The sequence below is a fragment of the Ornithorhynchus anatinus genome, chromosome 2 (assembly GCF_004115215.2).
Source record: "Ornithorhynchus anatinus isolate Pmale09 chromosome 2, mOrnAna1.pri.v4, whole genome shotgun sequence".
NCBI lineage: Eukaryota > Metazoa > Chordata > Mammalia > Monotremata > Ornithorhynchidae > Ornithorhynchus > Ornithorhynchus anatinus.
Window position 1 is genome coordinate 37642808 of NC_041729.1, and position 26088 is coordinate 37668895.

Here is a 26088-nt window from a genome sequence, read left to right on the forward strand (position 1 = left end):
CTTCCCCAATTAAGCTGTCTTTTCCCCAGCTCCTTGACCTTTCTGAGTCATGTATGGACTTTGATCTGTGACCTTTGGGCATTTGATATTTGCCCCATCCTCATCCCCACAGCACTTATCTATAAATTATATTATAGTTTATTTGTATTAATGTCTGTCTCCCCTTCTAGTCTGTAAACTCATTGTGGGAAGAGAATTTATCTACCAACTCTGTTGTAGTATACTCTCCCAAGCTCTTAGTACAGCGCTTTGCACACAGTAAATGCTAAATAAATACCACTGATAATGATGATGATGAGGATGCTTCTGTCAGGGTCCTCATTTTTCTTGGCTGGCTCGTGAAACAGTGATGATTAGAGGCTAACAGAGAGAAATGGAATCAGGGCCTCTAAAACATTCCCTTGATTGTGCTATTCAGTGGCATTACACCTTAGAACTATCACTTCTTTTTTTAAATGGCATTTGTTAAGCTTTTACTATGTGCCAGGCACTGTATTAAGTACTGCGGTAGATATAAGCTAATCAGGTTGGACACAGTCCATGTCCCACTTGGGGCTCAAGGTCTTAATCCCTGTTTTACAGTGGAGGTAACAGACACTGAGAAGTTAAGTGACTTGTCCAACATCACACAGAAGGCAAGTGGTAGAGCTGGGATTAGAATCCAGGTCCTTCTGACTCCCAGGCCCATACTCCATCCATTATGCCATGCTACTTCTCTACTTTGAAGAGAAGTACTCTCTGTACCTCAAATTTTTACAGAACTGTCACTAATACTTTTTCTGCATATGACCTTCCAAAAATTTCCAATATACTGGTGAAAGTATGCTCCCTTTTTCTTAGTCTCTCCCTTCTCTCTCTCTCTCTTCCTCTCCATCTTTCTCCTTCAGTCTCCCCCTTGCTTTAAAAATGCTGAGGATTTGTACTAGAAGATTCAGGCTTCCTGCTTAGGTGAACCCCAATTCCTTTACCCCTTTGCTACCACCCCACCTTGTCTCTTAAACCCAGGCATCAAGGAAATAGAATTTTGACCCAAACCATTCATCCCTCTCTAACACTCCTCCCCTTCCCTTCACAACTCTTTTAACTTTTCTGTAGGTCCCAAGAGCTCACATTCCTCTGTCCCTTTTCTCTTTTCTTTAGTGGCACCCCAGATTCTAGGATCACCCTGGGCCCTTCAGATGCCAGAGTAGATCTGCTGCCAATCTTCCTTATTGTTTCTCCCCATCAGGGACAGGAGCCTTATTCTTCTGGGGCCCTAACTTCTGGACCCTGTACCTTCTGGGTACTCTAACCACCTCAGATCCTTCTATAACTGTGACCTCCCAGAATCACTGTTCAAATCTTCTGTCCCTAACGTGGCAGGAGGGCTCCATCTCCAACCTCTTGACCCTTCTTTCTCCCTCCCAGACTTTCCCTCTGATTCCCTCAGGAGTAAGTACCACACCCTCTTCCTCATTAAATTCCACCCTCCTCACTTTTTAAAGTGTTTCCCCATTTCCCCACATCTCCCAGAGTTAGTGCCATAAACCAATCGACTGATGGTATTTATTGAGCACTTTGTGCAGAGCACAATTCAACAGAATTAGCAGACACGTTCCCTGCCCTTACTGAGTAAAGGAGGGTGTGTGTCACAAAGTGAAAGGCGATGCTTTGTAAAGCAGACACTGCAAATTTTGAAATGTCCTTTAATCAAGGACTGTCTGTAAATGGTCCTGCTGGATAAATATGAGTAGCCAGATCACAGAGTGCCTTGGGCTGAGATGGAAGAACTTCACAGATATTTTATTAAAGAGTAGACCATCTCCCTCACTTTGTATTTTCCATGTGACTTTGCATGTATGTGCCTTCTGTTTTCTGATCCCATTTAGAGGATATTCACTAATATAGGAGGCTTCAACCACCAGTAAGACAACAGGTTCACTTAATACTCTTGACCTCGACTTTACAAAGGTCCAGATTAGACTATCATCTCCGCTTTGATCTTAGCTTGGTTTCTGTGAAGAGAGGGCTTTTAACTTGGGGGTGAGCAAATCGGTTTCACCAGCAAACAGCATGTTTGAGCCAAAGAAGGATGAAGGGGTCATCATGTGATTCTCGGTTTGGCACTGGGCCATCTTCCCTGCTTGACCTCAGTTCTCCAGTTGCATTTTCTATATTAGGTGATAATGGATAGGTGCTCTTCCTCCTGGAAGTTTAGACTTTTTAACCTTTGAAAGAGATTCAGCTCAGCAACATTTGGATTCTTAATATCAATTTCTGTTGCTTTCACTGTAATGTCAGCAAGGATTAATCTAACTGTTGGAAAATGAGGGCCTAAGAGGTAAGAAGAGCAAACAACCTGACCGATATGGTGAGCAAAGATGACAGGTAGATTTGTCTGTAAGCCTAGGATAATACTAATTCATTTAATTTATATGAAGCTTTCACATTAGTTTTCTTCTTTTAACCTCACAGTATCCTTGGTACAGGTAGAGTTTGTTTCTTTATTTTACAGATGAAGAAAGTGGGGCCAGAAATGAAAAGTTGGGAAGATCTCCCATCAGGTTAGTAATAGGTTCAGAATACGACCCAGGTTTCCTAACTCCCAAGACTGATTCTCTGTCTGCTGTGATTTCAACAAACTTATACATTCATTTTAGCTCAGACTTACTATGCATTAGGGAAACCATGAACCCCACAGTTAATCCAAGTGTGTTGGAAGTAAATTTGAACTCAGTTCAAGTAAGCCATCTGTCGAGCCCTTAGCAAAGTCTGTGTTCTGACCCTCTTTCCTGGGTAGTAGGGCAAGGAGCCGGAATCTATCTTCCCCAACACATCACTCTCATCAGACCCTGCAGAGAACATTGCAATTTGAATCAGGAATGACCCTGCCTGTGCTAGAGGAAGTGCATTAGAAAACATTTTACCACTAAAAATCCAAGTTGCTAATAAAGAACAAAATTACTTTAGTCATATAATTGACAGTACCACCAAAAGGCTCTGAATTGAGTTACTGGCCAGAGGAAGTCCTGGCCTAGGTGTTCACTCATCTAAGAGGAAAGAAGATCAGTTGTCTAGGAATGGAACTCAGTTACTAACCTAAAGCAATAGAATTGGTAAAGAGAGCCAGAAGAAATGTCAGCTCCGGTGGGAGCAGGGAGTGCTAGTTACATGATCTCATTTTCTTCAGACACTTCAGCAATTTAACACACACACACATAAAGGAATAAAGTGCCTTACCTATCAAGGGAGCCTTTGACAATCATAATTTCAACAACCCAAATACTAATCCAGACAGGTCGTAAGAGAAAGGGCAGTGGTAGATTTCCATCACTTAAATGGGTGTCCTTGCAGTTACAGTGACCATAATAGAGCCAGGATAGGTCTGATCGGAACCTCAGAGATGCATCTAGAAAAAGGAAGTATAGTTACCTTCATCTTCTCCCACCTGTAATACCATCCTTAATTGCTTCTTTTTAAATGTGATTTTAAACAGTCTTAACTTACCCCAAAGAAAGCAAAGGTGCAAGATCACCTGGCTGAATGTGCTCTGTGGTGAGACTCTGCCTGAAGAGTAGAAGTAGTAATTATGGAATTTATTGACTCTAGACTGCAAACTTGTCCCTCTAGACTGTAAACTCATTGTAGACAGGGAACATGTCTGTCAACTCTGTTATATTGTGCACTCCCAAGCACTTCGTACAGTGTTCTGCACACACTAAACACTCAATAAATACAACTGCTTGAGTGAGAGCTTACTAATTGCACTCTATTAAGTACCATACAACAAAAGCATGGGACATGCTCCCTCCCTACAAAGAGCTTGCACACTTAAGAAGACAGATATAAAAAGAGTTACAAAATAATTCCTATTGATTTCTGATCATCTCATCTTTCACCTTGTTTATTATTAAGTATTTCAGTTTCCTCCCTTCTAGGAATAAGCAAGCCTCTTCCTTCTGCCAAAGGGACAGTTGATTAGGTTTTGTTTGAGAGATAGGAAGATGAGGAGTGAAAACCTCCCTCATCCCCTCATGTGGAATATTAGCAACAAATGACAGACCATAGTCAGAGCTTCACCTCCTCTGCTGGACAGGTGTAACTTATTAGAAGGCCACTGAGGGGGTGATTAGGAGTCGATAGGATTCAGCTGGTTGCTGTGTAAAGCTGCATTCCAAACAGAAAGCATGTCACTGAAAGGCCCACATAATATTCATACTCTCAGTGCACAATACACCTGTTAGCAAGGATTTAAGGCATTTCTTGGGGTTGCTGCCTTTAACTCACAGACATCTGAGAACTAAAATGGTCAATCCTACTGCCCCTCAAGGTCCTTGATAAGAGATTCAGAGCATTAGAAGGTGGGTTGCAAGGTGGTGTCTAGAGGCCCATGACCCTTGTTTTGAGGCTTTCTCTCATAAGTCCCCCATTCGTTTGTTATGTTCACCTCCATTTTCCTGGTATCTGGAAGATTTTTTTTATCCTTATAGCCAAATTGCTGACATTTGAAAAGTTGGTTGGTGGGGTCTAAAAGTGCCATGGACCTCTTGAAGCACAATATTATGAGCTGCAATTGTTGAATGCCAGGTTCTGATGAAATCTGGGGGAAAGAAGCAGCCTAAATATTCCACTGTTCAGACCTCCTTGTTTTGTTGTGTTTATGGACCAGTTGTTCAGTAGGATTTGGGGAAATCTCTGGATCCCAGAGGACAAGAGCCTGGCACTAGATCCCAATTCTTGAGTGTTCTCAGGCAGTCATATTCCACATAGGAAGCAAAAAGACCTGGTGCATCTGAAATCTAATTTGATTTTAAAAGGAGAGGACACAGGCTGGGACTGACATTATTAAAAAGCTAATAATAATAATAGTAATAATAATAATAAATGTGGTATTTGCTAAGCACTTACTCCAGACCAAGCACTGTCCTGTGCACTGAAATAGATACACTATGAGCAGGTCGGACACAGTCCCTGTCAAACATGGGGCTCATCTCCTGCTTTAACCTGAATGAATTTCTAATCTTGTTTACACTGGAGTTTACCAAGTCGTTCCTTCCATTTCCACCTAGTTTGAGATCCTTGTGTGCTTTATAAGATCTTTCTATTGAGACAGGAATTAGCTGATTATCTTTGATACTAACTTTTATTGACTTGTATATAGAATGTCTGCGAATGAGATTTGCAGAGTGACTATTTTAACATTGTGTACTTGACCTGTCTGCTTTTGTGTGATCAGTATTTTGTATTTAACAAGGTGTTTATTAAAATTTGTAATAGGATAATAATGCCAGTAAATATTCTTGTTTTCTGTGGAAGAGAACTTAAATAAAGACTCAAGATACCTCACTCTTGCCTGGTTCCTTTAAATGAGTGTTTTAGAGGGAAAATAGCTCTAAAATAAATTGTTGGAAGTCTTTCAGGCAGGGATCAGCACCATACCAAAATGTGGGGCAGGCTGGGTTGGGAGGGAATGGAAGCAAGAAGCAACATGACTTAGTGGACTGAGCACAGACCTGGGAGTTAGAAGGACCTGGGTTCTAATTCTGACTCCGCCACTTGTCTGCTGTGTGACCTTAGGCAAGTCACTTCACTTCTCTGTGCCTCAGTTACCTCATCTGTAAAATGGGTAATGAGACTGTGAGCTCCATGTGGGACAGGGACTGTGTCCAACTTGATTAGTTTGAATCTACCCCAGTCCTTAGAACAGTGCTTGGCACAGAGTAAGCACTTAATAAGTACTATTAAAAAAACAAACAAACTGAAAATGAGGATTAAGACTGTGAGCCCCATGTGGGTCATGGACTGGGTCCAACTTGGTTAGTTTGTATTTACTTTAGTGCTTAATATGGTTCCTGGCACAGAGTAAGTGCTTCACAAATATTTTTTTTAAAAAGAATATAACTGGATTATGCAATACAATCTGTTTTTCTAGCTGTAAATTCAGCTTGTTTTCCTGATATAAATGAGCATTCATAATAAGGATATTTCCTAAATTCTACTGGGGGAAATCCTGATAGTCTGTAGAATTCCAAGCTCATTTCTCCCTTCTCATTTCATGAATAACTTAATACTGCAATGCATTAGCTAATTTGAATACCGAGCACAAGAGTCAAGCATTGTCTGCCCAGCTTCCTCTAATGAGAAAGCTGAGATCAAATGATTATTTATTAGGAATTCCAGTCTCCAATTTCTTCTTTAACTATTCACAGTTGGCTCCTTAATGATGGTCTGGGAAAGCCATGTGACCTGCTCCTGGAACACGTGCCATGTTGCTTGGCTTTTACTACGTGTTTGTTAATTCTCACGGCTGTGTAGCACCCTCTAATGTTCAAGGAGAGCTCATTTCTGGTTGGACTTTTAATGAAAAACATCTATCAATCGATCGGTAAATTGTATTTATTTATTTTTTATGGTATTTTTAAGTGCTTTCCATGTGCCAGGCACTGTACTAAGTGCTGCGATAGATACAAGCTAATCGGGTTGGACGCAGTCCATGTCCCCCATGGGCCTCACAGTCTTAATCCCTATTTTACAGATGAAGTAACTGAAGCCCAGAGAATTAAATGACTTCCCCAAGGTCACACAGCAGACTAGTGATGCTGCTTGGATTAGAATCCAGGTGCTCTGTCATGCAGTGCTTTAATCACAAGGAAGTGCTGCTTGGCTATTTATTGAGTGCCTGGTGTGTACAGAGCACCTAACTAAGAACTTGGGAGTTTACAATAGAATTAGAAGATAGGAGCCCTCCCCTACAGAGTTCACAATCTAGTGGGGGTTGGCAGATAATATAAATTGCAAATAGGAGGAAGAAGGAAAATGGGAATATGCACGTGAGTTACTGAAGCAGCGGCATGGCTTAGTGGATAGAGCACGGGCCTGGGAGTGAGGAGGTCATGGTTTTAATCCCGGCTCCGCCACTTGTCTGCTGTGTGACCCTGGGCAAATCACTTCACTTCTCTGTGCCTCAGGTACCTCATCTGGAAAGTGGGGATTGAGAGTGTGAGCGCTGAGTGGGACAGGGACTGTGTCCAACCTAAGCACCTTGTGTCTACCTCAGTGCTCAGAACAGTGCTTGGCACATAGCAAGTGCTTAACAAGTTCAATAATAATGATGATAACCCGATTTGCTCGTATCCACCTCAGCACTTGCCTGGCACATAGTAAGTGCTTAAATACCACAATTATTGTTATTATAACTGCTCAAGAAATAGGGATTGTAAATTATAAAAATCTTACATGAGAGTGTAAATACTTTAGTGTTTTAGGTGGTATAGAAGTACATGGCAATAGGGGAAAATATTAGCAGGGAAAATTAGAAATTAATCTGGAAGGGCTTCTGGAGGAAATGTGATTTCAGAAGGGTTGTGGAAGTGGTAAGAGCTATAGTCTCTCCAATTTGAAGGAAGTAAGATACTCCTGGGCAGGGAACATGCCTACCAATTCTGTGGTTCTCTCCCTAGGGCTTAGTACAGCGCTCTGCACGTGGTAAGCTCAATAAATGCCATTGATTTGTTAACTGATTGAGGCAGTTTTAAGCTCGGGGGTTAGGGTTGGGTGGAGGGTGGGGAGATATTGTAGGTGGGCATCAGCCAGAACTTGACAGTAGGAGAGATGAGATCAAAGTAGCAAGTAATGAGAGGTGTCTTTGATAATCAGAGCAAGAGGCTGAGAGAAGCTCCCATGTGCCATTTTCAGCTCCAACACTATCTTTCGAAAAATCATAGGCACATCATTTAACCTTCTGGCCCATTTCTCGGCAAATTGGGGAGCAGTGCAGCATTACCCAAATCCTTTGGGGATTAATGCAATGGGGAGTCTAATAATGAGGTGAAAGGATATCCAGTCAAGCACAGTTCCTCTTCAGGGTTAGGGAGCTCTATTTTTATTTCCTCAGCATGGAAAGCTTTGATTCAACAGAAATGCAACATAAAGCGATCCTTCCCCTCTGGAGTATTTGTCCAGGGGCAAAAGGGTTTATAAATCATACTGTGCTGCAGAAGTTCTCAACCACGTGTAGGAATTACTGCAGCAGGCATTTCAAAGTCTTGTGATGATGATGGAGTTTTTCATCAGGAATAACAGATGTCTCAGGCCTGAGATTTTGGGACTGAGAAGCTGTGCAGAGAAGTTGATGATAGTGCTGGAGGCTTGCACAGCACCATTAGCATTCTCTTGTCTCTGTCGGTCATGTTTCCATTGAGGCACAGAATGCAACAAGCGTGAGAAGCAGTGTGGGCTAGTGGAGAGATCACAGGGCCTGGAAGGCGGAAGGACGTGGGTTCTAATTCGAGCTCCACCACTTGTCCGATGTGCGAGCCAGGACGAGTCGCTTCACTTCTCTGTGCTTTACTAAAATGGGGATTGAGACTGTGAGCCCCATGGACTTTTGGCTGACCTGATTAGCCTGTATCTACCCCAGCACTCAGTGGAGTTCCTGGCACATAGCAAGTGCTTGACAAATACCATTAGAAAAGTGAGTAGGCAGAATACATGTACAGTCTACTCATTTTTATGGTTCTTTCTAAGAGCTTACTGGGTGTTAAGCACTGTTCTAAGCATTGGTATAGTTACAAATTAAGCAGGTCAGGCACAGTCTCTGTCCCACATGGGGCTCAGAGTCTAAATAGAGGGCAGAATAGGTATTGAATCTCTTTTTTACTGAAGAGGAACCTGAGGCATGGAGATGTTAAGTGATTTCCCCAAGGTCACGTAGCAAGCAGCTGGCGGGTCCTCTGACCTCAGACCTGTGCTCTTTCCACTAGACCACACTGTTCCTCTGCTTGCATTAGCCAGCTACAGGCAGAACTGGGACTAGAGCTCAGGTCTCCTGGTTCCACTGTATCAATACCAAAGCTTCTTCAGCAGAGTGTAGTGGATACGTTCATTCTGGCAGAGCAGCGGTGGCCATTGAAGGTCAGGCAAATCACTCCCGATGGTGCCACCACTGGGATTGTGGAGATCTTGCCCGTCTCAGGAGCGAGAGCACACCTGCATCATCCCTGAAAGCACAGCCTCCCAGGTGCTGCACTTACCGTGGCTGGCTCAGTAGCAGCAGGAAGAATTCCTTTTCTCCACTGTTCCAGTTGCCACTGCTCTCCTCACCTTTCTCCAGCTCTGGTGAGTATTTCCTCATTCTTTGGGGCAGGAGTGGAATAAGGAGGTTCTTCAAGTGAAACCGTGAAACCACAGAGGTACAGTTTCTAATTCGTTGTGGGCAGAGAATATGTCTAAGTTGTTATATTGTACTCTCCCAGATGCTTAGTAGAGTGCTCTGCATACAGTAAGTACTCAATAAATATGATTGATTGATTGAAGAATGAAGAATCCCTGCTTTTACTCAGTCCTGAAGAACACACAATTCTTGCTAAACGAGTTGCTCAAAACACATTTTTCGGGACAGTTAAAAAGAGAATACCAGAGCAGGGGAGGGGGAGTGACTTGATGAATTTTACTCACCTTTTAAAGGTCCCACACAAACTTCTGTTAGCCTGCCTAATTGTGAGAGGATGGAAAGGGGGTTGAGGATTAGATGAAAGTGACTGAATTTCTGTCTGCTGTGATTCTTAACCGACTTTAAGCCTCCAGAGGAATCAGTCATCAGTCGTAGGTGTGCTATCACCCCTGGGTTGCTGAGAAGGTGGCCACTGGTGATCCTTATGGATCTGGACACTGACACCCATCTGCCATTGGATGCATTATATTGGGCACATAGTGAAATGTATTGATTCAATCATATTTATTGAGCACTTACTGTGTGCAGAGCACTGTACTAAGCGCTTGGAGTGTACAATTTGTCAAGAGAGAGAGACAATCCCTGCCCAACAACAGGCTCACAGTCTAAAAGGGGGAGACATAAAAATAAGTAGTCAGGCATCAATACCATCAAGATAAATAGAATCATAGATATATACACATCATTAATAAAATAGAGTAATAAATAATATATACAAATATGCACAAGTGCTGTGGGGAGGGGAAGGGGAAAGAGCAGAGGGAGAGAGTAGGGGGAATAGGGAGGGAAGGAGAGGCAGAGGGAAAGGGAGGGCTCAGTCAGGGAAGGCTGATTACATGATATGTAATCATATCGTGGCATGGCTCAGTGGAAAGAGCCCAAGCTTGGCAGTCAGGAGACTCAGGTTGTAGTCTTGCCTTGTTACTGGCCTGCTGAATGACCTTGGACAAATCACTTAACCTCTCTGGGCTTCATCCCTTATCTGCACCTTGGGAATAATCTTAATTGCTGAATTAAGTGCTTGGGAGGGTACAATACAACAAAGTCAATAGGCACGTTCCCTATCCACAACAAACTGAAATGTAGCATTTACTCTAGCCTGTAAGTTCGTTGCAGGCAAGAGTACTCTCCCAAGCACTTAAGACAGTGTTCTGCACACAGTAAGTGCTCAATAAATACCATTGATTGATTGATTTGTGAAAAGCCCACCAAAACCACCTGAACCCTCTCCTTTGCTTTAAAGCCTTTGTATTTCCCTCACAGGCAGTACAGCTTCCTGATCACAAAACTCAGTGGCAGGAGCTAAAGCAGAGAGTAGTTAAAATAAATAAGTAGACCGTGAAGGCATCTAGTGTCATACAGGACAGGAGAACAGTCTAGCTGAAAATATATCCTCTATGAAACTAGATGAATGACCGAGTGGTCATTCCAACGCCATTCCTGTGGTTGGTACCTTGTTCACCCCGTTCTGTGTCCATCCTCCTGACAACTTTCCACAGAGTCCCCTTATTGTGCCTTGAAGCTGGAATTCTATTAGGAAGGACTGGCAATTCAGTAAAAGAAGGGGGGGAGTAGAAAGAACCTAGGATAAAATGGTGGGGGGGGGGGTCCCTCTACCACCAAATGGGCATCTGAATCCCTCAGAAACTTCCTTCCCGCTTCATTCTTGCTACTTGGGGGTAAGCTGGGAAAAGCTAAATCAATTCTCCCCATCCTTCTCCCCTGTGAGGAAAATGAGGATTAGGTACCCCAGGGAAACAGGGTCACAGCCAAAGTTGCCGTGCGGTATGCTTGCTTTGCTAATAAAAGCAGAGAGGAGGACAGTGTGAGGTTTGTTGAAATGTTTGTCCGACCAGTGGAAGAGGTTACCAACATAAGCTTTGCTGAGGCTCCCATGCAAAGAAGATACAGCTCTAAGCAACTTCCAGTTTGTAGGTGAAAAGCGTTTATGTGCTCTTAAGTAAGATTTAGGGAATAAAGGTTAAAATTTAGGGGGACTTGAGGTCTGTGCCCAGGCCAAAAAAAGAGAGAGAGGGGATCCCAAGTTTGTAGAATTATGATTCCAAAACGGAAAAGAATCTTAGAGGGACAGTCCAGGTGTGTGGCAATTTCTACTCACTCTAATCTGCATACAGTAGATGATCAGCGAATATGACTGGTATTAAACTGAGTGATTGGTGAGGGGCTTTTTGGCAGGGGAGAAGTGATCTTGCATTGGAGACTTAGGATGGAGCAAATTTTAGCTGAATAAAAGACTTCTGCAGCACCTAACCCTGGATGTGCCCAATAATAACCTTTGGATTCAAATAAAAATTGGCATAAAGTAGTTCTTTACAGTAGGCTGGATTGGTGACGGGAGGCATATCCAGCTGTTAAGAGTTTTGGGAGGCAAATGAGAATATCCGCTTGTGGAAAGAGGCCAGACTTGAAGTCGAGGACCTGTGTTTCTGTCATTTGCCACCCGTGTGACTTTGGACAAGTCATTTAACGTCTCTGGGCCTTTGTCTCTTCATCTGTAAAATGGGGCCAATCAATCGTTTTTATTGAGCACTTACTGTGTGCAGATGACTGTGCTAAGCAGTTAGGAGAATACAACATAACCGAGTTGGTAGACACATTACCTGCCTACAGTAAGCTTATGGTGAGAAGCAACATGGCCTAGGGGAAAGAGCAAGGTCCTGGGAGTCAGAAGTCCTGGGTTCTAATCCTAACTCTGCTATTTATCAACTCTGGTAGGCAAGTCACTAATTTCCCTGGGCCTCAGCTTCCTTCATCTGTAAAATGGGGATTCAGTATGTGATCTACTTCCTACAAAGGCTGTGAGCCCTGTGTTGTAGAGGGACCATGTCTGCCCTGAAAACTTGTAATTATTGCACTGCTCAGGACAGTGCCTGTAAGCACTTCAAACGTACCACACTTGCTATTGCCTGTTCTCTTTCATTCTTGTTAAGCACTTGCTATGTTCTAAGCACTGTTTTAAGTGCTAGGGTAGATACAGGTCAATCAGGTCGGAACAGTCCCTGTCCCACATAGTGCTCCTGGTCTAAATAGGAGGGAGCAGGATTTAATCCCCATTTTACAGATGGGGTAATTGAAGCTTAGAGAGGTGAAATGATTGGCCCACAGTCACAGAGCTGATGTGTGGCAAAGCTGGGATTCAAATCCAGGTCCCCTGGATCCTAAACTGAGGTCTTGAGAAGCAGCGTGGCTTAGTGGATAGAGTACAAGCCTAGGAGTCAGAAGGACTTGGGTTCTGATCCTAGTTCTGCCACGTGTGTGCTGTGTGACCTGGGGCAAGTCACTTGCCTCTCTGAGCCTCAGTTACCTCATCTGTTAAATGGGGATTAAGATTGTGAGCCCCATGTGGGACAGGGACTGTGTCCAACCTGATTACCTTCCTTGTAACTGCCCCAGGATGGTCGATTAGACCATAAGCCTGTCATTGGGCAGGGATTGTCTCTATCTGTTGCCGAATTGTATATTCCAAGCGTTTAGTACAGTGCTCTGCACATAGTAAGTGCTCAATAAATACTATTAAATGAATGAATACTTAGAACAATGACTGGCACATAGTAAGCACTAAACAAGTATCCTAATCATTGTAAGCTCCCTCTCTAGACTGTAAGTTCCTTATGGGCAGGAAATGTCTTTGTTGTTTCAGTGTACTCTCCCAAGTACTTAATACAGTGCTCTGCACACAAAAAGTGCTCAATAAACACTTTTGAGTATCATTATTATTTCCATTAGGCCTCGATGAAGCAGGATGGCATAGTGGATAGAGGCACGGACCTGGGAGTCAGAACCTGGGTTTTAATTCCGGCTCCACCACTTGTCTGCTGTGTGACCTTGGGCTAGTCACTTCACTGGGCCTCAGTTCCCTCATCTGGAAAATGGGGGTTGAGACTATGAGCCCCAGGTGGGACAGGGACTGTGTCCACCCCAATGTTCTCTTTATTGTCGTAGTGTACTTTCCAAGCGTTTAGTACAGTGTTCTGCACACAGTAAAGGACTGATTGATTGATTGGTTCTCATGGGGCAAACAAGCCCAGGACGGAAAGAAGTTTGGGCGGAGCAGTCCTGTTACTACTACGCGATTCTTATTCCGGGAGCGCGGCGGAGCTATTCCGGCCGCTAGGTGGCGCCTGCGCCTTACACTCTATCAAGTGCTCAGTACAGTGCTCTGCACACATTAGGCGCTTCGTAAATGTTTGAATGTCATCGTTATTATTTCCATTAGGCCTTGATGCTTCTCCTCAAGCAAGCCCAGGACGGAAAGAAGTGCAGGGCGGAGCAGTCCTGTCTCTACTACGCGATTCCTATTCTGGAACACCTCCCTCTGGCGCCCCGAGTCCACGTGAGCCAAAAACCCGGCGCTCCGGGAGCGCGGGGGAGGTAATCCGGCCGCTAGGTGGCGCCTGCGCCTTATACTTTATCAAGTGCTCAGTACGTCAAGTGGTCAGTACGGTGCTCTGCACACATTAGACACTTCATAAATGTTTGAATATCATCGTTATTATTTCCATTAGGCCTTGATGCTTCTCATCAAGCAAGCCCAGGAAGGGAAAGAAGTTTGGGCAGAGCAGTCCTGCCACTACGCGATTCTTATTCTGGAACACCGCCCTCTGGCGCCCAGAGTCCACGTGAACCAAAAGCCCGGCGCTCCGGGAGCGCGGGGGAGCTAATCCGGCCGCTAGGTGGCGCCTGCTCCTGGCGCTCCCGCACCCATTAGGCGCTTCATAAATGTTTGAATATCATCGTTATTATTTCCATTAGGCCTTGATGCTTCTCATCAAGCAAGCCCAGGAAGGGAAAGGAGTTTGGGCAGAGCAGTCCTGCCACTACGCGATCTTATTCTGGAACACCGCCCTCTGGCGCCCCGAGTCCGCGTGAACCAAAAGCCCGGCGCTCCGGGAGCGCGGCGGAGCTAATCCGGCCGCTAGGTGGCGCCTGCGCCTTATACTTTATCAAGTGCTCAGTACGTCAAGCGGTCAGTACGGTGGTCCGCACACATTAGACGCTTCCTAAATGTTTGAATATCATCGTTATTTTTCCATTAGGCCTTGATGCTTCTCATCAAGCAAGCCCAGGACGGAAAGAAGTTTGGGCGGAGCAGTCCTGCCACTACGAGATTCTTATTCTGGAACACCGCCCTCTGGCGCCCCGAGTCCACGTGAGCCACCAGCCCGGTGCTCCGGGAGCACGGGGGAGCTAATCCGGCCGCTAGGTGGCGCCTGCGCCTTATACTTTTTCAAGTGGACAGTACGGTGGTCCGCACACATTAGACGCTTCATAGATGTTTGGATATCATCGTTATTATTTCCATTAGGCCTTGATGCTTCTCATCAAGCAAGCCCAGGACGGAAAGAAGTTCGGGCGGAGCAGTCCTGCCACTACGCGAGTCTTATTCGGGAACAGCGCCCTCTGGCGCCCCGAGTGCACGTGAGCCAGCAGCCCGGCTATTCGGTCCGCTAGGTGGCGCCCGCGCCTCGCCCAACGGCCGTCGGCTGCCTAACGGCCGCGGGAAGGTGCGGCGGCGGCGGCCGGCCGGGCCGGCTGGTCCTCCGGCTGGTCCTCCGGCGGGCATCCCCCCGCTCGAACCGTCCTTTCCGTCCTGTCCCGTCCGTCCGTCCGTCCGGGGGCAGGAGGGCGACGAGCTACCGGGACTTCCCAGCAGCCTCCGAAGGAGCGGCAGTGGGACCGAGCGCACCGCGCAGCACCGCACCGCCCAGGTGAGTGGCCGCCAACTTAGGGGACGGGGCCCTCCCCCAGGCAACACCCGCGGGGGAAAGAGGAGCGGTGCAAAGGAGGCAGCCTCCTTCTTCTTTTGGCTAAAATGCCAAAGAATGCCCACCGACCGACCGTGCCCGCCTCTCCCTCCGGCGGGATCCACCCCGGGTTGGCAGAAGGGGACCCTACACTTCCATTTATTTCTCTTGATGCCCGCTTACTCGTTTTGATGTCCGTCTCTCCCCCCCCAAATCCCGTCGAGGGCAGGGACGGTCTCTATTGCTCTTTTGTAGTTTCCAAGCGCTCAGTACAGCGCTCTGCACACGGCAAGCGCCCAATAAATACGCTTGAATGACCCCGAGGAAGCCCCAGGAAAGAGCCCGCCGGGGGCCTGCGAGACCCTGAGTCCGTTGTGGGCAGGGATTGTCTCTTTCCTGCTGTATCGTACTTTCCAAGCGCTTAGTGCAGTGCTCTGCACATAGTAAGCGCTTAATAAATAGGACTGAGTGAATGCATCCCTGCAGCCACCGGATCTATCGCCCTCTCCCAAGCGTTTCATACAGTGCTCTGCAAACCGCGCAAAATGCAAATGCAATAAATACGGTTGCATGAATTTATTGAGCGCTTCCTGCGTGCAGAGCCCTGTACTAAGCGCTGGGAAGAGGGCAGTAGGGCAGATAGGTACCTTCCAGGGATTTGGTACAGTGCTGTGCACACAGGAAGATCTCAATAAATACGATTAAATGAGTGAATTTATTGAGCGCTTTCTGCATGCCAAGCCCTGTAGCAAGCTCCGTGGAGAAGGCAGAAGGGCCGAATTGTACTTTCCAAGCGCTTAGTACAGTGCTCTGCACACAGTAAGTGCGATTGAAGCAGTGAATTTATTGAGCGCTTCCTGTGTACAAAGCCCTGTACCAAGCGCTGGGGAGAGGGCAGAATTGTACCTTCCAGGCGCTTAGTACAGTGCTCTGCACACAGTGCGATTGAAGGAGTGAATTTATTGAGCGCTTCCTGTGTACAAAGCCCTGTACCAAGCACTGGGGAGAGGGCAGAATTGTACCTTCCAGGCGCTTAGTACAGTGCTCTGCACACAGTAAGCTTTCAATAAAGGCGATTGAATGAATCGATTTATTGAGCGCTTCCTGCATGCAAAGCCCTGTAGCAAGCGCTGGGGAGAGGGCAGTAGGGCAAAATTGTACCTTTCAGGCGCTTAGTACAGTGCTCTGCACACAGCTCTCAATGCGACTGAATGAATCAGTTTATTAAGCGCTTCCTGCGTGCAAAGCCCTGTGGCAAGCGCTGGGGAGAGGGCAGTAAGGCAGAGGTGTCGAGGGGTTTGGGGAAAGTGCAGGGAAAGGGCGGGAGCGTCTGGGCAGGAACCGTGGCCACCATGGGCAGGGGGTGAGAGAGAGGCACCATCCTAAACTGGCAAGATTTATTTTCGTCGTCTCGGAAAGTGGAGCCGGAGAGTTGGGGCTCGTCTGGTTGCTATTGGAGACCGAACTTGCCCGGCCGCAGGTGCTTGGCCCAGGGACAACGGACCGGACCTGGACCATCCCACTTGCAGCTTCCGCTGACCAGAAGGCCTGGAGTTCCCTCCCATTTTTTTCCATGGGCTTTGGCCTCAGTGGTGAATAATAGCTCTGCTGTTTGCTGGATAGAGCACAGGCCTGGAAGTCAGAAGGGCGTGGGTTCTAATTCCCGCGCCGCCACGTGTTTGCTGTGGGACCGTGGACAAGTCACATCACTTCTCTGTGCCTCAGTTGTCTCACCTGTAAAATGGGGATTGGGACTGTGAGCCCCACATGGGACGGGGACAATATCCAACTTGATTTGCTTGTATCCACCCCAGGCTTAGTACTGTGCCTGGCAGTTTCATTCATTCATTCAATTCTGTTTATTGAGCGCTTACTGTGTGTAGAGCACTGTACTAAGCGCTTGGAAAGTATGATTCGATAGAAAGCTCTTAACAAATGCCACCATCATTAAGCACTTACTATGATAATTAAAATAATTATTTTGGTACTTAAGTGCTATGTGCCAAGCACTGTTCTAAGTGCTGGGGTAGATACAAGTCAGTCAGGTTGGACACAGTCCCTGTCCCACATGGAGCTCACACTCTTAATCCCCATTTTGCAGATGAGAAACTGAGGCCCAAGGAATTGAAGTGACTTGCCCAAAGTCACACAGAAGACGTGGCAGAGCCAGGATTAGAACCTAGGTCCTTCTGGCTCCCAAGCCCTTGCTCTATCCACTATGCCGGGCTGCTCCCTGCTATGCCACACTGCTACCATGTGCCAAGCACTGTTCCAAGTGCTGGGGCAGATACAGAGTAATCAGGTTGGATGCAGTCCCTGTCCCAAGTGGGGCTCACAGTCTTAGTCCCCATTTTACAGTTGCTGTAATAATAATAATAAGGAAGGCATTTGTTAAGCGCTTACTATGTGCCAAGTACTGTTCTAAGCACTAAGATAGATACAAGGTTATCAGGTTGTCCCACTTGGGGCTCACAGTCTTCATCCCCATTTTACAGATGACGTAACTGAGGCACAGAGAAGTTAAGTGACTTGCCCAGAGTCACACAGCTGACAAGTGGCAGAGCTGGGATTAGAGCCCATGAACTCTGACTCCCAAGCCCGGGCTCTTTCCACTAAGCCACACTGCCTAGAGGAGACATAGAGAAGTGAAGTAACTTGCTCAAGGTCACATAGCAGACGGGTGGCAGGGCCAGGATTAGAACCCATGTCCTCTGACTCCCAAGCCCGTGTTCTATCCACTAGGCTTTGCTGCTTCCCACTAGAGAATATTGTCTTAAGAAGAGGAGTAAATTCAGTCATTCAATCCTAGTTATTGAGCGATTAATGTTAGTCAGGCAGTCAGTTGTATTTGTTGAGCGCTTACTATATGCAGAGCACTGTACTAGGCTTGTGGGAGAGTATAATGCAACAGTAAAATGACACATTCCTTGGCCACAACAAACTTAAAGTCTAGAGGGTGAGACAGACATATAAATAAATTACAGATATGTACATAAATGCTCTGGGGCAGGGAGGGGGGTTGAATTCAGTATCCTGTATAGAAATGGCAGGGCAGAACAGTTTTTTTATGTCATTTAAGTGCTTACTATATGCCAGGCACTGTCCTAGATGCTGGAGTAGATACAAGTTAATCATGTTGGACATAATCCATATCCCACACGGGACTCACAGTCTTAGAGAAGCAGCATGGCTTAGTGGCAAGAGTATGGGCTTGGGAGTCAGAGGTTGGGTTCTGATGCTTACTCTGCCCCTTGTCTGCTGTGTGATCTTGGGCAAGTCATTTCTATTCTCTGTGCCTCAGTTACCTCATCTGTAAAATGGGGATTGAGACTCTGAGCCCTATCCGTCTTTCCAATAGCATCTCTCCTCACCTTGCCGCCCTGTCCTCTCTTCCCACTCTCGACGATCGGGTCTCCGCTCTCAACTCCACCCTGTCTACTCATCTCGACTCTCTCGCCCCCCTTTCCCTCCGCCGCTCTCGCTCCACTAACCCACAGCCCTGGATCACCTCCTCCGTCCGCCTCCTACGCTCCTATGCTCGAGCTGCTGAGCGCTGCTGGCGAAAGTCCAAGCACCAAGCCGACCTCACACACTTCAAATTTATCCTTTCCTGCCTTAACTCTGCCCTCTCCTCCGCCAGGCAAAGCTTCTTCTCCTCCCTCATCGACACCCATGCCCGTCACCCCCGCCGATTGTTCCGGACCTTTAACTCTCTCCTTAGGCCCCCTGTTCCTCCCCCTCCCCCATCTCTCACCCCCGATGATCTGGCCACCTATTTCCTCACGAAAATCAACACGATCAGGTCTGAGCTCCCCAAAGTCACCCCTCCGCCTCTCCCCTCCCCCCCACCGACCCCCTCCCCTACTTTCCCATCCTTCCCTGCAGTATCCTCAGAGGAGATCTCCTCCCTCCTCACAAGTGCCACCCCCTCCACCTGCGCCTCGGACCCCATTCCCTCTCACCTTCTTAAAACCATCGCCCCTGCCCTCCTCCCTTCCTTAACTTCTATTTTTAACCACTCAATCTCCAAGGGCTCCTTCCCCTCTGTCTTCAAATATGCCCACGTCTCCCCCATCCTAAAAAAACCCGCTCTTGACCCCACTTCCCCCTCCAGTTATCGTCCTATCTCCCTACTACCCTTCCTTTCCAAAATCCTAGAACGAGTCGTCTACAATCGATGCCTAGAATTCCTTAACTCCCATTCTCTCCTAGACCCCCTCCAATCTGGCTTCCGTCCCCTCCACTCTACCGAGACTGCTCTCTCTAAGGTCACCCGTGACCTCCTTCTTGCCAAATCCAATGGCTCCTACTCCATTCTGATCCTCCTTGACCTCTCTGCTGCCTTTGACACTGTCGACCATCCCTTCCTCCTCCATACCTTATCTCACCTTGGCTTCACGGACTCTGTCCTCTCCTGGTTCTCCTCTTACCTCTCTGGCCGATCATTCTCGGTCTCCTTCGCTGGAACCTCCTCCCCCTCCCATCCTTTAACTGTTGGAGTTCCTCAAGGGTCAGTTCTTGGCCCTCTTCTGTTCTCCATTTACACTCACTCCCTCGGTGAACTCATCCGCTCTCACGGCTTTGACTACCATCTCTACGCAGATGACACGCAGATCTACATCTCCGCCCCTGTCCTCTCCCCCTCCCTTCAGGCTCGCATCTCCTCCTGCCTCCGGGACGTCTCCACCTGGATGTCGGCCCGCCACCTAAAACTCAACATGAGCAAGACTGAGCTCCTCATCTTCCCTCCCAAACCCGGTCCTCTCCCAGACTTCTTTATCACAGTGGATGGCACGACCATCCTTCCCGTCCCTCAGGCCCGCAATCTCGGTGTCATCCTTGACTCGTCCCTCTCGTTCACCCCACGCATCCTATCCGTTACCAAGACCTGCCGGTTTCACCTCTACAATATCGCCAAGATCCGCCCTTTCCTCTCCACCCAAACGGCTACCTTACTATTACGGGCTCTCGTTATATCCCGGCTAGACTACCGTGTCAGCCTTCTCTCTGACCTCCCTTCCTCCTCTCTCGCCCCGCTCCGGTCTACACTCCGCTGCCCGGCTCATCTTCCTGCAGAAACGATCTGGGCATGTCACTCCCCTTCTTAAACACCTCCAGTGGTTGCCTATCGACCTCCGCTCCAAACAAAAACTCCTCACTCTAGGCTTCAAGGCTCTCCATCACCTTGCCCCTTCCTACCTCTCCTCCCTTCTCTCTTTCTACCGCCCACCCCGCACGCTCCGCTCCTCTGCCGCCCACCTCCTCACCGTCCCTCGGTCTCGCCTATCCCGCCGTCGACCCCTGGGTCACGTCCTCCCGCGGTCCCGGAACGCCCTCCCTCCTCACCTCTGCCAAACTGATTCTCTTTCCCTCTTCAAAACCCTACTTAAAAATCACGTCCTCCAAGAGGCCTTCCCAGACTGAGCTCCTCTTCTCCCTCTACTCCCTCTGCCATCCCCCCTTTACCTCTCCGCAGCTAAAGCCTCATTTTCCCCTTTTCCCTCTGCTCCTCCACCTCTCCCTTCCCATCCCCACAGCACTGTACCCGTCCGCTCAACTGTATATATTTTCGTTACCCTATTTATTTTGTTAATGAATTGTACATCGCCTCGATTCTATTTAGTTGCCATTGTTTTTACGAGATGTTCTTCCCCTTGACGCTGTTTATTGCCATCGTTCTTGTCTGTCCGTCTCCCCCGATTAGACCGTAAGCCCGTCAAACGGCAGGGACTGTCTCTATCTGTTGCCGACTTGTTCATCCCAAGCGCTTAGTACAGTGCTCTGCACATAGTAAGCGCTCAATAAATACTATTGAATATATGTGGGACAGGGACTGTGTCCAACCCGATTTTCTTGTATCAACTCAATTTTCTTGTATCTTGTATAAACACTGTACAGGCTTAGTACAGTGCCCGGCATATAATAAGCACTTAAATGCCATAATTATTACACTTAGTCTCCTTCACGAACTCTTCTTCTATCTCCCACCCCCTAACTGGGGGGGTCCCTCAAGGTTCAGTTCTGGGTTTCCTTCTATTCTCCTTCTACACCCACTCCCTTGGAGAACTAATTTGCACTCATGGCTTCAACTGCCATCTCTATGTGAATGGTACCCAAATCTACATCTTCAGCCCTGATCTCTCTCCCTTTTTCCAATCTCACATCTCCTCCTGCCTTCAAAATATCTCTTCTTGGATGTCCCATCACCTCTATCTTAACATCTCCAAAACTGAGCTGCTTATCTTCCCACCCAAACGCTGTCCTCCCCCTGATTTTCCAATCACTGTAGACGGACCACCGTCCTTCCTGTCTCACAAGCCCATAACCTTAGTGCTATCCTTGACTCCTCTGTCATTCAACCCATGTAGTCAGTTGGTTACCAAGTCTGTCCCACCTTCAAAACATCGCTAAAATCCACCCTATTCTCTCCATCCAAACTGCTACCACGTTAATACAATCACTCATCCTACCCTGCCTGGGTTACTGCATCAGCCTCCTTACTGACCTACCAGCCTCCTGTCTCTCCCCACTCCAATCCATACTTCACTCTGCTGCCTAGATCATTTTTCTCCAGGAACGTTCAGGGCAAGTCACCCTGCTCCTCAAAAAGCTCCAGTGATTGCCCATCCACCTCCTCATCAAACAAAAACTCCTCACTATTGACTTTAAAACCCTCCACCACCTGTCCCCTCCTACCTCACCTTGGTTCTCTCTTTCTACAACCCATCCCACACACTTCACTCAGCTAGTGCTGACCTTCTCACTGTGCCTTGATCTCTCCTGTCTTGCCACCGACCCTTAGCCCACATCCTGCCTCTAACCTGAACTCCCTCCGTCCTTAAATCCAACAGACAATTACTCTCCCCCCTTCAAAACCTTATTGAAGGCACATCTCCTCCAAAAGGCCTTCCCAGACTGAGCCTCACTTTTCCTCATCTCCCACTCCCTTCCTGTGTTGCTCTGGCTTGCTCTTCCCCCGTCCCAGCCCAACAGCACTTAGTGTCCTTCACGAACTCCTCTTCTATCTCCCACCCCCTAACTGGGGGCGTCCCTCAAGGTTCAGTTCTGGGTTTCCTTCTATTCTCCTTCTACACCCACTCCCTTGGAGAACTAATTTGCACTCATGGCATATCTGTAGTTTTATTTATTTGTATTGATGTCTGTCTCTTGCCTTCTAGACTGTATGCTCATTGTGGGCAGGGAATGTCTGTTTATTGTTATACTCTCCCAATCACTTAGAACAGTGCTTTGCACACACGGAGCTCAATAAATATGATTGAATGAATGAATGAACAAGGGATTGGTGAGCAAAGTTGCAAATCTTTATTTTTGGCCTTTAATGTTATAGGAAATTTTGGATTCATCTGAATAATCAAATATAATTTTCCACATTCTCTTTTATTACCAATGTAATCAAGGAGGACAGGCCACCTAAAGAGAATCAAAACTTTCATTTCAAGAGAAGCTAATTGTTAGAACCGATGGGGAAAAAAGAAAATGACTCCCGTGTCAATAGGCTCCATGTCAGAACAGGCACGTTTTTATTCAATTATTTTGCATTTAAAAGCAGCTCTATAGTTGGAATGATAGACCTGTTGGATTTATAAGAGGCAAGGGTAAATCAGAGCCTCTAAGTCCATACTCCTTTTCATTTCCTTTGCTGGTTGAATTTATAATGGATTCCACATTGCAGTGTTGGAACCGAGACTTTCTCCACCCATTTCATCTGTCTGGTGTGTTGTGCTGACCTTCTTCCCTGTAACACTCCCTTTGGATGAGTTTGGCCTGTTTTTCATTAGAAAATGGATTCTTTATTTTGAGGACCTGAATAAAGCATTTTCTTAAAGCAGCAAGCTAAGTGTAATGCACTCCTCTTCTCTCCACCAAGGCGTGTATCTCATCCAACTTCTTTGAGGCAGGAAAAAAAAATCAACTTACATTCTTACTCTTTCTAAGAAAAACATCAGGTTATCAAGTAGCAGCTTGGCGTTCTCTGGCTCTTCCCCATCTCCCCCCCCTTTTTGAATCTATCGCTTTTTGACAAATCAGGATGCTGTATGCAACCTGTAATTACAGGGGAAAATGTTGTGAGAAAAAGGCTTTACACTCAGCGGGTCTACTTGCAGACAGTTTCAGGGAGATATTGCCCAAATAAAAAGACCTTATTAAATTTCCAGAGGGCAGTTTGTGGGGACTCCAGTGGGGAGGTTCAGTTTTTTAAAAACTGAACCATGTGCTGGGGACTTGGTATACTCTTGAAAGGGGCCTGGTTGGCAACTAATGAATCACATTCCCTCTTTTCACCCTTTTTCCCTTTTTCCTCATGATATTGCCAAGATTGCCCTAGCAATGAATGTCACCCTGAAAATTGGCAGACGGAAGAGGGTCAAGGGGCATATTAAAACTGGCTATTTTCTTTCATCCAGGGTTTTACAAATCTGAATATCTTGTGATTGAGCTAAGGTTCTAGTTATTTCCTACTTAGAATTGATTTTCTCAGATGCCAATCCCCAATATGCATGTGTCTGTTGTCCTACTGACCCTTCAAAGTCATGAACTGCATTCAGCAGCTTTGGTGAGCAAACACTTCAAACAAGTCATTTTGTCTTTTCTCAGGAACATAAAGAGCCACTTTTGCACCGACCTAAGGTTCTCGAAGAAGAGGAAGATGAGCATTATATATAGGAATTTGAGGAAAAAGACTAATGTGCAACAGTTGAAGGCCCTCTAAGCTTGGTTGTTCTAAAGTTTCTTATTGTGTTATGGGAGAGGTGCTGGGGTGGAGCGAGCTGAGTGTGGATCCCAGTGTAGCTAACCCCTCTTGGGCCCTTCAACCCTCTCCTTCCCAGATTCTCCTGACCTGCCATGCTGGCCTTAGCTGAAAAGTGAAGGTCAAAAGTAAGGGAAGGGAAAAAAGTGGAAGCAGGAACTGGATATAATTAACTAGCCCTAGACTCTTGGGCATTATTAGGGCCTCCTCTTCCAGGATATACCCGCTGACGCCTCTTGTCTGGTGACTTTGCCTTTTCTCCTCAAAGACTCCCTCTCCCATCCAGGAAGAAGGAGGACTCGTTTAAAGATGTTCCCCTCCTCAATCCTTCCTTCCCCTACCCTCCCGGTTTTTTGGGGGGGTTTGGGGTAGAAAGATGAGGTGGCAGGTGCGGTAGAGTATGCCTCATTGCTGTTGGATGCCACTTGGATCCATCCTGGTTGAATAGCAGCCCTTCGCTGAAGAGCAATGATGGGTGAGAGAAAGGGGCAAGATGGTAGTTAAGTGTTTACAATGTGCCTAGCGCTGGGGTTGATACTTAATTATCAGATCAGACCCAGTCACCATCCCATAGGCTACAGGGATGTGACTTGCTGCTCTCGTGCTTTAGGGAGTGGAATCCGACTTAGGCGTCGGGAGAGTCATGGCCAGGGAAGGAGCCTCACTATGAGGGAGCTGGGAGTTATTTCTCAGTCTTCAAGGAGTAACAGTGTTGGGGAGAAAGGAAGAAAGCTTCAGTCTACCTGATAGTCGTAGTGGCGGTGGAATTTATTGAGCACTAATTTGGTACTGTGCATTGTATTAAGTATATGGGAAGTACAGAATAATGAAGTAACAATGTGACAAGTGAAATGACAATTTCCTACCCACAGGAAACTTATGCTCTAATGGGGGAGACCAACATAAAAATGTAGACACCTACAAGTATTTACAAATTGAGTGGGCATAAATGTGCATAAAGAGAAGCATTCATTCATTCACTTCTATTTATTGATCGCTTACTGTGTAGAGCACTGTATTAAGCGCTTGGAAAGCACAATTCGGCAACAGATAGAGACAATCCCTACCCAACAACGGGCTCAGTCTAGAAGGGGGGAGACAGACAGCAAACCAAGTAGACAGGCATCAATAGCATCAAAATAGATAAATAGAATTATAGATATATACACAACAACATGGCACAGTAGATAGAGCACCGGCCTGGGGGCCAGAAGGCCATGGATTCTATCCTGGTTCTGCCACTTGTCTCTTGTGTGCCCTTGGGCAAGTCACTTCACTTCTCTGTGCTTCAGTTACCTTATCTGTAAAATGGAGATTGAGACTGAGAGCCCCACGTGGGACAGGGACTGTGACCAAGCAGATTTGTTTACGTCTACCCCAGCGCTTACTACAGTGCCTGGCACACACACTAAGTGCTTAACAGATACCATAATAATAATTATTATTGTTATTATTCATAAAAGAAGGTGCAAATAAGTTTATAAGCACTAGACTTGGTTGAAGGGATGATATGGCCCAGGAGCTGGAAAATTAATTGGGGGGGAAGCTTGTTGGTGGGGTTCTCAAAGGTAGGCTGGCTGACTGTGGGGCAGGTGGGAGTCTCAACTGGGGGAACAGGTGACTAAGGGGACCAAGGTGGGTAAGGGGGTGGTCGAGAGCGAAATGCAGTTAGGCAGTTGGCTTGGTGGGAGTTGGAGCCTGAGGCTGCAGAGCCCTGAAACCATGTAAGAAGAGTTTCATTTGATAAGGTGCTGCTTATGAAGCCAGTGGAGGGTGTTGAGGAGAAAATGGGTGAAACAGTGCTTCAGAAAGACAATTGTGTCAATTGAACAGCAGCAAAGGGTCAAGGGTCATGGATGACATCAGAAGGGGGGTCTTCTGGGATGGGGTGGATGGTATTGGGCACCTGATTTGCACCTGTTGCCCTTTCAGTGGGCCACAATGTACATTGCAGCTGAATTCATTCATTGTCATGTTTATTGAGTGTTCAGTTTGTGCAGAGCACTGTACTAAACGCTTGGGAGAGTACAACATTAGCAATAGAAACATTCCCTGCCCTGCATGTATATAAACCTAAAGAGCAGGGTGGGTTCTGGTCACACAGTTCCCTAGGAGAATAAACTGGTGCGGGTTGATTTAGTCTTGCCTCTAATGTCCAAACCATCAGGTTAGAAAACTGGTCCCAAAAGCCCAAGATTGGATATCACTAACTGTTAGAATTTCAGGGGATCTTTTGAGCTGCCAATGTGGAGCACAGATGAAAGGACATGTGCTGGCCACATGGACACCGATTGCATTTGTTATGATTGGTGCCATAGCAATGGAAGCCAAATAGAGGCCTT

General features: G+C 46.7%; 1 protein-coding gene across 1 annotated transcript in view; it reads left to right on the forward strand.

The window, feature by feature from the left end:
• Positions 1-14744: 14744 nt before the first annotated feature.
• The window catches only part of RADIL (Rap associating with DIL domain), a 90261-nt gene continuing 78917 nt past the window's right edge, over positions 14745-26088 (forward strand). The window contains 1 exon segment of the mRNA XM_029058358.2: positions 14745-14940. The gene's annotated coding sequence lies outside the window, so the exon portion shown is untranslated.